Genomic DNA, 13,238 nt, shown 5'->3' with positions numbered 1-13,238 from the left:
ATATATATATATATATATATATATATATATATATATATATATATATATATATATATAGGACCTTTCATTCTGCCTTTGACCTTAGGGGTATATGCTAAGGAATGAGATCACTGAGTCTAAGAATATGAACGGTTTAGGCACATTTCTTGCCTAGGTCCAAATTTCTTTCCAGGATCCTTAGACTAATTTGCCAGTGTCCGAAGTCATTTAACTTCTCTAAGGCTGTTTCCTTATCTATAAGGTGGGAATAATTTGTACTACCTACCTAATGAGGCTGCTGAAATGACCAAAATGAGATAATATATGTGAAAGTGCTTGGTAACCAGATCCCACTAAGACCTACTAAATCAAGTCAGACATATGATGATGTCCTACCCAGTGGGGGCACTGTCTTCAGATCACGTGTGGTGCTTTGCCTGCCACCAGCCCACATGGAAAAAAGCCAGGGAGCCTGCTTCTGGAAAGGAGTGATGATATATAATGGAAGGGTCTTGCTTCCTGATACCAAGCACCTGTAGATTTCTGGCCACTTTACAACATAAAAAAGAGGGATCCTTCATTTGGCTGCTGAGCTGAAACTGAGGATGCTTACAAAGCCAATAACCAAAAGATCTGACCTTTTCCTTCTTTGGTGGTCAGGAGGTGCCACTATGAGCCTTCTTAGGGTAGAAGAGGAGATTCAAGTCTTCTCACCTCAAGAAGCTAGGTAGCACAGTTCATAGAGCACTGGGAATCAAGAAGATGTGAGTTCAAATAGGAGTTCCAACACTTACTAGCTATGTGATTGCCATCCCCTATAAGGCAAATCTGGAATCAGGAAGATGTGAGTTCAAATCTGACAGATACTAGTTGTGTGGGACCCCCTCCCCAATCACTTAATTTCTATATGCCTCAGTTTCCTCAACTATAAAATGAGGATAATAGCACCCCCTACCTCACAGGATTGTTGTGAAGATCCAATAATCAGTGGCTGGCACATAGTAGGTGCTTGAAAAATGCTTATTCCTCCCTCTTCCCTGAAGTCAAGACTGAACCTGCTAGAGGGATAGTAGAAATGTTCTGCCTTCTTCTCTTCAGTCCATTGCTACTTAATACTCTCTAATCTTGCCCCACCAAGACTCAGCCTTAGATTACTTTTACCATCTATAGCGTTTACTCTTACTCATGCTGCCAGACAAAGCTGGAGAAGTCATGAAACTTTGCTGACTGGGTCCACTACAAATTTATGTGACATAATCTCAACTGGGTCCTCAATATGGCAAAGCAATCTTTTTGTCCTTCCCTGATTGACTCACTATCTTGCTTACTACTGCAGCTTTGCCAACCTTTTTATCTCACCTCAAACTTCTCACAGTTCCTCCTTCTCCCCCAACCTTTCAGCTGAGAACCTTGCCATATATTTCACTGAAAAAATTGAGGGCATTCACCAAGAGCTCCCTCTTCTCCCCTTCATCCTCATCTCCCATCACCCACATTTCTTCTACCACTATCTCCTCTTTCACCTCTGTCTCATATGAAGAGGGGAGACCTTCTCCTTGGCAACACAAACCTCTCTCTGTATTCATAAGTAATCCTATTCAATCCAGCAAGTCAGAAAATGTTTATTAAGTTCCTACTATATGCCTAGTACCATGTCAAATGCTTGGGATAGAAAAAGAGGCAAAAGGGGGCAGCTAGGTGGTGCAGTGGATAGAGCACCGGCCCTGGAGTCAGGAGTACCTGAGTTCAAATCCGGCCTCAGACACTTAACACTTACTAGCTGTGTGACCCTGGGCAAGTCACTTAACCCCAATTACCTCACCAAAAAAAAAAGAAGAAGAAAAGAAAAGATAATATAGAAACAAGAAGGGGACGGCTAGGTGGTGCAGTGGATAGAGCACCGGCCCTGGAGTCAGGAGTACCTGAGTTCAAATCCAGCCTCAGACACTTAACACTTACTAGCTGTGTGACCCTGGGCAAGTCACTTAACCCCAATTGACTCACTAAAAAAAAAAAAAAAGAAAAGAAAAGAAAAAGAGGCAAAATATAAGAAATGACAAGCAGGTGGATTTCAGAAAAACCTGTAAAGACTAACATCAACTGATACAAAATGAAGTGAGCAGAACCAGGAGTGTACACAATAACAGTAACATTGTATGATGATCAACTATGAATGACTTAGCTATTCTCAGCAATATAATCATCCAAGAAAATTCCAAAGGACTCATGATGAAAAATATCATTCACATCTAGAGAAAGAACTGTTGGAAGCTGAATGCAGATTGAAGCATACTATTTTCACTTTATTTTTTTCATGGTTTTTTTCTTTTGATCTGTTTCTTCTTTCACAACATGACTAATATGGAAATATGTTCTATGTGATTGAACATATAATAACCTATATCAAATTTCTTAGGGAGGAAGTGAAAGAGGAAGGCAGAAAAATTGGAACTCAAAATTTTTTTAATGAATGTTAAAATTTTTCTTTATATTTGGAAATAAATTTGAAAAATTGGAATTGAAAAAATCTTATTTTAAAAAGAAAGCAAAAGGGTGGAGACAACAAACAAATACTTACAAACAACCTAAATATGGGATAAATAGGAAATAATTAATAAAAGAAAGGCACTAGAATTAAGAGGAGCTGGGAAAGGCTTCCTGTAGAAGATGGGATTTTAGTTGACTTGAAGGAAGTCAGAGATACCAGGAGGTACAGATGAGGAGGGAGAATATTCCAGATGCAGAGGAAAAGTAAGGAAACGAATATTACTGGATTGAAAAATAAGTGGCAGGAATCAGGAAGTAAAGTGTAAGACTAAGTGGGGTGAAATAAGGTGTAAGAAGACTGGAAGTGAAGGGTTTAGGTTATGAAGGGCTTTAAATTCAAAATAGAGGATTTTTGTGTTTGATCCTAAAGGTGATAGGGAGCCAATTAAGTTTCTTGAGTAGTGGAGTGACATGATCAGACTGTGCTTCAGGAAAAGCACTTCAGTGACTGAATAGAGGATGGCTTGGAATGGGGAGAGACTTGAGGCAGGCAGACCCACCAGCAGGCTATTGAAGTAGTCCAGAAGTGAGGTAATGAGGGTTGGGAGGATTTAATAGTACCTTGGACAGTAATAAAGAATGCAGGAAGAAAAGAAAGAAAATTTTAAAATAGGGAATGCAGGAGTGAGAGGTGGCTACTTCCATACTGTCTCCTTTCATGCCTGTCTCCCCAATACTAAAAAATGCCCTTACATCCTATATCTCTCTTCCCTTTCATAGCTAAACTCTTTAGGAAGGTCATTGAAAAGGCAATAGGCTCCTCCACTTCTTTTCCTCTCAACTCTCTTCTTCACTTTCTGTAGCCTGGCTTCTGAATTCATCATTCACCTGAAACTGCTCTTTCCAAAGATACCAATGATCTTTTTTTTGTTTTGTTTTTTTGTTTTGTTTTGGTTTTTGATTTTTTGTTCTTTTTGCGGGGCAATGGGGGCCAAGTGACTTGCCCAGGGTCACACAGCCAGCAAGCGTCAAGTGTCCAAGGCCAGATTTGAACTCAGGTCCTCCTGAACCCAGGGCCGGTGCTTTATCCACTTCTCCACCCAGCTGCCCCCACCAATGATCTTTTAATTGCCAAATTGAATGGCTTTTTTTTTCCCCTGACTCTCATCCTTTTTGACCTCTCTACAGCCTTTGACAAGGTCAGTCACCCTCTTCTTTATCCCTGTATTCTCTCCTCTCCAGGTTTTCAGGATGCTACACTCTCCTGGTTTTCCTCTTACCTGTCTCCTTTGCTGGATTTTCATCCAGGTTATACCCATTAACTCTGAGTGTCCACCAAGGTATATACTGGTGTGTATATCTTGTTTGTACTGTAGGGGCCAGATTTATTATGAGAAGAATTAATTGGGTGGTTCACCATAATATTGGGGTTCAGAAAATAATGAGGCACCTCTAGGTCCAAAGTTTCCTCTCTTCCAAACTGCCTTTTTTAGTTATTTATCCCAGGCTAATAAGAAAGGAGATTAACAGCCTCTTTTCCACAAACAAATCAGGTTTTATTAATGGGAATAAAAGATATAACAAAGGTGAAGTTAATAAAGCCAGTGACGAGGAAATAGGGAAAGAGAAAAATGGATAAGCTCCCTGGCTCTAGAAAAGACTGATTCAATCCCCAAACTTGCTTCCAGCTCAGCTAATTTGAAGAGCTGGCCTCATTTTTATTAACTCACCACCTGGGGTTCATAGTTTCAGCTGTGCAGCCCCTCTCCAGTCCGCTCTCAGAAGTTCACCAACAGAAAAGGCCAGCTCCCAGCCTCAGCATTCTCTTTTCTACCTTTTTTTCTCCCTCCCCCAAAAGGGAGGTCCTTCAAGCTGGATGGCTGAGAGAGTAGTCCACCTGCTGACATTAGCAGTATACGTCACTCAGGGCAGGCCAGGTGTGGCCTGTATGTAATCATCCCAACTAGGTACTTAGTCAGTTTCTTAAACAATACTAAATCAGGTGGGACCCCTGGGTGTCTGCCAAATTCCATTATTTTATCACAGTACTTTATTTTTTTTTCGGTGGGGCAATGAGGGTTAAGTGACTTGCCCAGGGTCACACAGATAGTGTGTAAAGTGTCTGAGGCTGGTTTTGAACTCAGGTCCTCCTGAATCCAGGGCCAGTGCTTTATCCACTGCACCACCTAGCTGCCCCCCACAGTACATTCTTGTTTCTGTTTTGTCTCCCCAATTATATTGAGCTCCTACTGGTTTTTACCATTCTTTTGTACCCCCAGAGCTTAGCCAAGTACCTAGTACATAGTAGGTATTTAATAAATGCTTTATTAACTATCTCCTGATGCCAGAATTTGTTCTTTCCTGCTCTTAGAAGAAGGAATATCAGACTAGATTGTGATGTTGTGAGGCTGGGAGAGTGCTAGGGCATCCAGAGGTCTGAGAATTGGAATCAATGTGAGATTGTGAACAGTGGAACCTGAAAGCTTTGAGTGATTTGCCTAAATCAGAGATAAGTGGATCGAAGAAGCTGATCCATTGGTTGTTTTTATTCAGTCATTTTTCAGTTGTGTCCAACTCTTTGTGACCCCATCTGGGGTTTTCTTGACAAAGATACTGGAGTGGTTTGCCATTTCCTTCTTCTGCTTATTTGACAGATGAGGAAACTGAGGCAAATAGCATTAAGCAACTTGTCCATGGTCCCACAGCTGGTAAGTGTCTCAAGCCAGATTTGAACTCAGGAAGAAGAGTCTTCCTGACTCTGGGGCTACTAAGCCACCTAGCTACCTACTGGTTATGCCACATTAAAAAAAAAAATTAGCTTAATGGGGGCTAATGCTCTAGAAGAAACTACTGTTAAGTTTGAGCCTATTCTCCCCAGGAGGGGCAGCTAGGTGGCTCAGTGGATAGAGCACCAGCCCTGGATTGAGGAGGATCTGAGTTCAAATGCAGCCTCAGACACTTTATACACTTACTAACTATGTGACCCTGGGCAAGTCACTTAACCCCAATTACCTCACCCAAAAAAAAAAAAAAAGATAGTATAGGGGAAAATGTGCCCAAGGTATTGGGAGAAACAGTTTTTCCTTCTGTTCTCATTATATCTTCTCAGTAAATTATCTCTTTGCAAAAGCTGACTTTGGTTAATTAATTAAATGAAACTGCAGATGTTAATCAATGGTGATTAACATTGAGAAGAAAGCTCTGGAATGGGGGCTTGAGCCAATAGCACTAGACAAAAGCCTCCAACCCCTCCAAGGTACCCTTATTATCCTGAAAGAGAGCTGTAGCCTTGTTCTGGGGGACCTGACTCATCAGTGCCAATTGGGGTAGGGATAAGGACCCTCAGAGATTCTATGGGCTATATAAGAAAAGTCCAAATCCCACCTTTTCCCCTGGCCACTATAGGCAACAAGGATCTTGCCTTCCTCTGAACTCCTACCAACCTTAATATCTGTACTACTCACTTAGTGGGCTCTTAGAATAAATGACTTATTTCATTCATTCATTGGTTCATTCAATTAATATTTACAAAAACCTACTATGTGTGAGGCACTATAAAATACTCTTCTTTCCTTGAACACTGGATTTGGAGTTAGACCTGCCCTATCTCAAAACATTGTGTCACTCCCCTACTCAATAACCTGCACTAACTCTCTACTTCTCTATAGGATCAGGTTACAAAATCTGCCCCTTATCTGTATGACTTTGGGCAGATCACTTAATCTCTCTGAGTCTCAGTTTCTCTAAAATGAGAAAGTTGGACTTGATGGCCTCTGAGATTCCTTCTGGCTCTGAATCCAGGATCAGTGACCAATGACCTTTTCACGAGTATATTTCTTCATTCCTCAGGCCATTAGCCTGCAGAAAGCAAGATCTGTGCTGTGTACTTCTCCCTAACCAACCAGCCCCCTAACGCAAGGATACATACATACATATAACAGGTCTTCAAAAAGATTTGTTCTTTGTGTCTCCGGGAGGCCCCACGAGAGCAGCTGCTTCCACCCGAGGTCTTCCCCGCCTTCACCAAGTCGGCCCATCTGCACTAGATGGTCCTCCAGAACCTCTCCAGCTTTCTCATCAAGAGCAACAAGCAGACATACAGCACCGAGCCCAACGACCTCAAGGCCCGAAACTCTTTCCACTACAACGGGCTGATCCACCAGAAGACGGTGGGCATCGAGCCGGCTGCTGATGGCAAGGGCATCGTGGTGGTACTGAAGCTGTGGGAAGGTCAGAGGAAGCCTGCCACTTCCTATGTGAGGACCACCAGCAACAAAAATGCCCAGGACACACTCAACAGCGTCTGACACATCATCCGCAAGAATAAATACCAGAAAGATCTCTGCATGGCTGCTCTGTCCCAGGCCAGTGCCATCCTGCAGAGCCAGAAGCCAGTGGTGGTGAAGAAGTGAACCTACCTAAGAGCACTTAGGGTGCCAGGCCTGCCTTTGGCTAATAAAGTCAAACTGCCCAACCTGGGGAAAAAATTAAAAATAAAAATAAAGATTTGTTGAGTGATTAGCTGTTCTCATCAGCCTATAGGAATTTAACCCTTTCCTTGGATTTTTTTTTTTTTTTTAGTGAGGCAATTGGGGTTAAGTGACTTGCCCAGGGTCACACAGCTAGTAAGTGTTAAGTGTCTGAGGCCAGATTTGAACTCAGGTACTCCTGACTCCAGGGCCGGTGCTTTATCCACTGCGCCACCTAGCCGCCCCTTTCCTTGGATTTTAATGACCCAGCACAAGAGTGAAGATTTTTTTCCCCACTTTTTCCTTAGCTAGAAAGCAAATCCAGGTCCTGTCCTAACTTAATTCCTCAAGCCTATGTAGTATTTATGTTCTCCATCAGTGTTCATGTTTTCTTCTTTCTTTCATTGACCTCTCTGTCACAGAAGAATTTAGAATTAGACAATTAGGTCATGAGGGAAAAGATTATCAAATCTAATGTGGCTAGCTAGGGCAGCTAGGGGGAGCCGTGGATGGACAACTGGGTCTGGAGTCAGGAAGATCTGAGTTCAAATCCAGCCTCAGAAACTTACTAGCTGCATGATCCTGGGCAAGTCACTTGACCTCTGTTTGCTTCAGTTTCCTCATCTGTAATATAGGGATAATAATAGCACCTCCCTCCCAGGGTGGTTGTAAGTATCAAATGAGATCGTGGTAAAGTACTTGGCACAGTTCCTGTGTAAATGTTAGTTATTATTATTAAAAGTGTCAAATACATAAGGATAAAAGCTAAACCTGTCATTTCATTAGTATAGAGAGTTCCTGATGAGGAACCTGCCCTACAGTTGGCACCCTCTCTGCAATGCAGCATCTTAGAAAGTTGCTTACAACAGTCCTATAGAACTCAAAGGGATCCATCATGGGTACATATTGATTTAAAAAACCACAAGTTAATATTAGCCATGGGCAGCTGGGTGGCACAGTGGATAGAAAACGAGGCCTAGAGTCAGGAAGACCTGAGTTCAAATTTGGCCTTACCAGCTGTGTGATCCTGAGCAAGTGGCTTCAACCTGTCTGCCTCAGTTTTCTCATCTGTAAAATGAGCTAGAGAAGGAAATCAAAGCACTCCAGTATCTTTGCCAAGAAAACCCCACATGGGGTAATGATGAGTTGGACACAACTAAACAGCAACAACAAATGTTATCTTATGTTGTACTGTAATTTTATTTATCTCAATAAATATTTTTCAACTACATTTTTATCTAGTTTAAGCGTGTAGGGAGTTTTTCAGCCTGAGAGTTTGACCCCTCTAACTTAAAGCATTTAGAGGTTCAGTGACTTTCCATGGGTCACACAGTATGTGTGAGGGGCAGGGCTTAAACTCAGGTCCTCCTGGTTCTGAGGCCAGTTTATTACACCATGCTGCCTCTCACCAAATATGTTCAATGCTGCTGGATTTCTGAAAGTGCAGGGTCCTTTAAAATTGAAGAGAGGAAGAGGAGTACTAGTGGTGAGTAGATGGAGCACTGACCTAGGGTCAAGAGGACCTGAGTTCAAATCCATCCTCACTTGCTAGCTATATGACCCTGGCCAAGTCATTTAACCCCAATTGCCTCTAAAAAAAGAAAAGAAAAGAAGGAAGGGAAGGAAAGGGAAGGGAAAGAAAAGAAAAGAAAATTGGGGGTAGCAGAAAAATTTTCCAATACAGTCCTAGGCAGTGTGAGAGGATACCAAATTGAACTCAACTGAGATTAAGGCCTGGCTATTGGGTTTTTAAGAACTATGGTTCACATATCTGAAATAAGATCTGCCAAGAGTCCTGTGATATTAAGAAATAAGCAAGACAAAAAGCCAGGAGGTCAAGCCCTTAATTTGTCTATTTCTCCAAATGAACCCACATCCTCCAGAGGAATGCCATGGTTGGTACTACACCTGAGTTTCCGTTTTGGTGACCTTGGTTAGCTAAGAATCCTTTCTCAGCACAATCAGAGTAAATGGTATACCTGCTCTGGGAGGTCACAGGACCACTGTGATAAAAATCACAAATTTAGCTGAGAGGTAATCTAGTCCAACCCAGTCATTTTACAGAGTTGCAGAGTTGCAGAGCTCTGTGTTTTGTAGTGAGAAATGTATCCCTGGGGCAGCTAGGTGGTGCAATGGATAGAGCACTGGCCCTGGAGTCAGGAGGACCTGAGTTCAAATTTGGCCTCAGATACTTAACACTTACTAGCTGTGTGACCCTGGGCAAGTCACTTAACCCCAATTGCCTCACCAAAAAAAAAAAGAAGAAGAAGAAGAAGCCCTGATATAGTTCAACTCCTTCATTTTACACATGAGGAAACTGAGACCCATAGAGTGGGTCCCCCCCAAAGTAACTTTCCCAAGATCATACAGATAGTAAAAAGCCAAACCAGGATTTGCTTCTGAGTCCTCAGACTCTTAACTCTAGAGCACTCTTCCCTTCTACCATATTGTCTCTCACAAGGGAGGACAGGGTCCCAAGAAAAATGGGGAGTTTACCCACAGATTACCTACAATAAAATGTAGCTTCTCAGATTTTGCCTTCTCTGGAACCCTATAGTTTGGTGGGGTTTGGGGGTTTTGTTTTTTTTTTTTTTTTTTTGCTGTTGAATCCTTGATGGTCTAAGGGATAGCCCAGTGGTACAGTGGAGAGAAACACCAGGCCTGAAGTCAGAAAGACTCATCTACTTGAGCTCAAATCTAGCCTCAGACACTTAATAGCTGCCTGACCCTGGGCAAGTTAGTTAACTCTGTTTGCCTCAGTCTCTTCATCTGTAAAATGAGCTGGAGAAGGAAATGGCAAATCACTCCAGTATCTTTGCTGAGAAAACCCTAAATGGGATCACGAAGAGTCAATACAACTGAAACAACTGAACAAGAACAACAACTACAACTCTGATGGTCTGAGTACTGGGTTGTGAATGAGCAGACCAGAGTTAAGTTGCCATGTGAACCTCAGGCAATCCATAATCTAAGAATTTTCAAAGTAGAAGGGACCTTCAGAGGACATCTGGTCCAACCCCTAACTAAAATATGAATCCCCTCTGCCACATCCCAGACAAGATGTCTGTGTTGAGGCCTCCAGTGTCAGGAAACTCTCTGCTTCCTGAGGCAGTTCATTCTATTTTGGGAGAGCTCCAATTAGTAGGAAATTTTTCTTTATATTCAGCTGAAATATGTCATCTTGTACCCATTGGTCATGGTTCTGCCCTCTGGGACCGAGCAAGAATAAGTCTAATTCTACATGAAAACTCTTCAAGTGTTCGAAGACAACTATACTGTCCTCACCTCCCCCCACCCTCCATCTTCTCTTTTCTCAGCTAAGCAGACTTTTATAGAAGTCCAGTCACTAGGGCAAAGTGAAGAATTTATAATCAAAGGTCCCAACTTCAAATATACTTACTATGTGACTTTCTTTTTCTTTTTTTTTTTTTTTTTGGTGAGGCAATTGGAGTTCAGTGACTTGCCCAGGGTCACACAGCTAGTAAGTGTTAAGTGTCTGAGGTCAAATTTGAACTCAGGTCTTCATGACTCAAGGGCCTGTGCTCTATCCACTGCGCCATCTAGCTGCTAACTGTGTGACTTTGAGAGATATCAACAACTAACATTTATATAGTGCTGTTAAGTTTCAAACATTATCTTCACACATATTATCTCGTTTAAATTTCATAACAATGCTGTAAGGTAGGTATTGATGTGGGATGGGTTTAGGGTCAAATTGATCATGAGTCGTCCCAAAAGAATTACAAGACTCAGTGACTCAATTTCCCAAGTTTTATTGCAATCCCTTGTGGGTGACCACAGGGAGAGAATCAGAAAATGGAAAGGTATCTCTTGAACAGAGAAAAGAAAGTTATATTTATAGTATGGATAAATTGATTATCAGTCTCATAATAATCTCCACTTTAGAGAGGTACAGGGGAGGGCCTATCCTAATTTGAAGTTCCTGGGGGCTTGAGCCAACCCCCAAAGTGGGTATCTTTTACAAGGGGGTTGTGTTTTGGGGGTTTACATGTCATAAAGTGAATCTGGGGACAAATTTGGCCTTTTCTGCACATGTCACCTTTTCATTCCCATGCCTAGTTTCAAAATATTTTTATTTATCAGTTAGAATGTCTATACTCTATCTGTGTATCATTGTTATAGTTAAAGTCGCTATGACCTGCCTCTTTATGTTCTTGTTATGAGTGCTGATTAATGTGGGTAACAAGAACCTAGGCCCTGACTTGTAATAATGAAGACTCAAGTCTTTAGATATCTATTAACTGGGGTCTGAATTCCTCTTAGAGCTCAGATCTAAATTAGAGCATGGGTCTTAGGTTTTTCTGTTAACCCCTTTTTTGCCTCCTACATCAATTATTATTTGCATTAGGTTAAAATAAGCTAAGTGACTTGTCCAGGGTCACACAATTAGTGTTAGAGATGAAATTTGAACCTGTCTTCCTGAGTCTAAATCTAGCCCTCTATCTAGTAAAGCAAGTCACTTAATCTCTCTGGGCCTTATTACTAGGCACCTAGGTGATGCCCTAGTGCTTGGGGCCTGGAATCAGGAAGACCTAAGCTGGAATCTGTCCTCAAACACTTACTGTATGACCCTGGGCAAGTCACTTAATCTCTGACGGCCTCTGTTTCTTCCTCTGCAAAATGGGGATAATAAAAGTACCTACCTTCCAGGGCTGTTTTTGAGAATCAAATGAGATCATATTTGCAAAGCTCTTAGAACAGTGTCCGGCAGATAATCGGTGTTCTAGAAAGACTTATTTCCTTCCTTCCCTATAAAATAATGGACTTGGACTAGATGACCTCTAAGTTACCTTCCACATCTAAATTATGATGCCGTGTTCCTGGTCACCTCTCTCTGGATGATCCTGAAATGTGCTTTGTGTTGTTTGGAATGAATTACTATAGACTCTAGTTTGGGGTAAATATGTGATTAATTTATCAATATTATACCAGTAAAGGATTGACCACAGGTCTCCCTAACTTCTCACAGTCTCAGGTGGCACGGTAGAGAAAGCAGGGAGAGAGCTTTGGCATGCCAGTTAGCAAGAGTAGGAGAAAAGTCCCCAAGAGACCCTTGTTGTCTCAAGGAGACCCAATAGAGAGCATGAGAAAGCCCATGTGGTTTCAGAGAACCAAGAGACCCCTAGAAGACCCAGAAGACATAGAAGACCTTGCAAAGTGGTTTTTAAGAGTTTCTATCATCCTTTGATAGAGGCTGGTCACCATATAACAAAGAAATTTAATTGGTTAGTTAGCATCATTCCCTTCTATTGATTGACCTGGTCGACATTAAAATGAATGCCACAGATGACATGGGGGGGGGCGGGGAGGAATGCAAAAGATGCTCATTCAAGTTGCTCAAGGCAAAGTCCATTAGCTAGGTGTGGTTTAATGCCATCAGTCCTTCCCAGATCTAGACAAAAGAATCTATAGCCATTCCTTTTGTTTACTTGGGTTTGTCCCAGATGAGATCTGATGAAGATTTTCAAGGAGAGCTCAACTTTCTGGAGGGGGGAGGGGAGGGGAGTCTGAGAAAGTGATCTCTGGGTCCCCCAAGCATTTGATTATTAATAATTATTTTTTCGGGGCAGCTAGATTGCTCAGTGGATAGAGCACAGGCCCTGGAGTCAGGAGTACCTGAGTTCAAATTCAGCCTTAGACACTTAACACTCACTAGCTGTGTGACCCTGGGCAAATCACTTAACTCCAATTGCCTCACTAAAAAAAAAACAAAAAAAAACAAAAAATAATTATTTTCTCACAGGTTCCAGAAACTGAATGCAGTACTCCACATGTTATCTGATCGTGGCAGGGTCTAAAAGTGATCCCTCTTCCTCTTTCTTGACCTTGGTTTTGTTTTTCAGTTGTTCAGTCATGCCCAACTTTTTGTGACCCCATCTGGGGTTCTCCATTTCCTCCTCCAGCTCAATTTTTACAGATGAGGAAACTGAGGCAAACAAAGGTTAAGTGCCTTGCCCAGGCTAGTAAGTACCTGAGACAGGATTTGAACTCAGGTCTTCCTGACTCTAGGCCCAGGGCTCTATCCACTGAGCCACCTAGCTGCCTCCTTGACATTATCCTCTAATCAATGCAGTCTACGATTTCATTAACTTTTTTTATGACTAATCATGCTGCCAAATCATATTGAGCTTTTAAACTACCATAAACCCCTAGGTTCTCCCATGGGCCTGGGGTACCTCAGAAGTTTTCTGGGGAAAACCAAGGAACCTTCTCCTTGAGAAACTAAGACAAAGGATAGACACACCTAAAGAGATAAGCAGCATAGGATCTCAACTGAGACAT

The 13,238-nt window shown here is 41.9% G+C and overlaps 1 pseudogene; it reads left to right on the top strand.

The window, feature by feature from the left end:
* LOC122738415 overlaps nt 1–6,878 on the top strand; it is a 37,548-nt pseudogene extending 30,670 nt beyond the window's left edge.
* The last annotated feature ends 6,360 nt before the right edge of the window (nt 6,879–13,238 follow it).

This window comes from Dromiciops gliroides, chromosome 2 (genome assembly GCF_019393635.1).
Source record: "Dromiciops gliroides isolate mDroGli1 chromosome 2, mDroGli1.pri, whole genome shotgun sequence".
NCBI classification, from domain to species: domain Eukaryota; kingdom Metazoa; phylum Chordata; class Mammalia; order Microbiotheria; family Microbiotheriidae; genus Dromiciops; species Dromiciops gliroides.
Note: the sequence above shows the minus strand (reverse complement) of the source record. Positions and strands in the feature narration are given on the sequence as shown.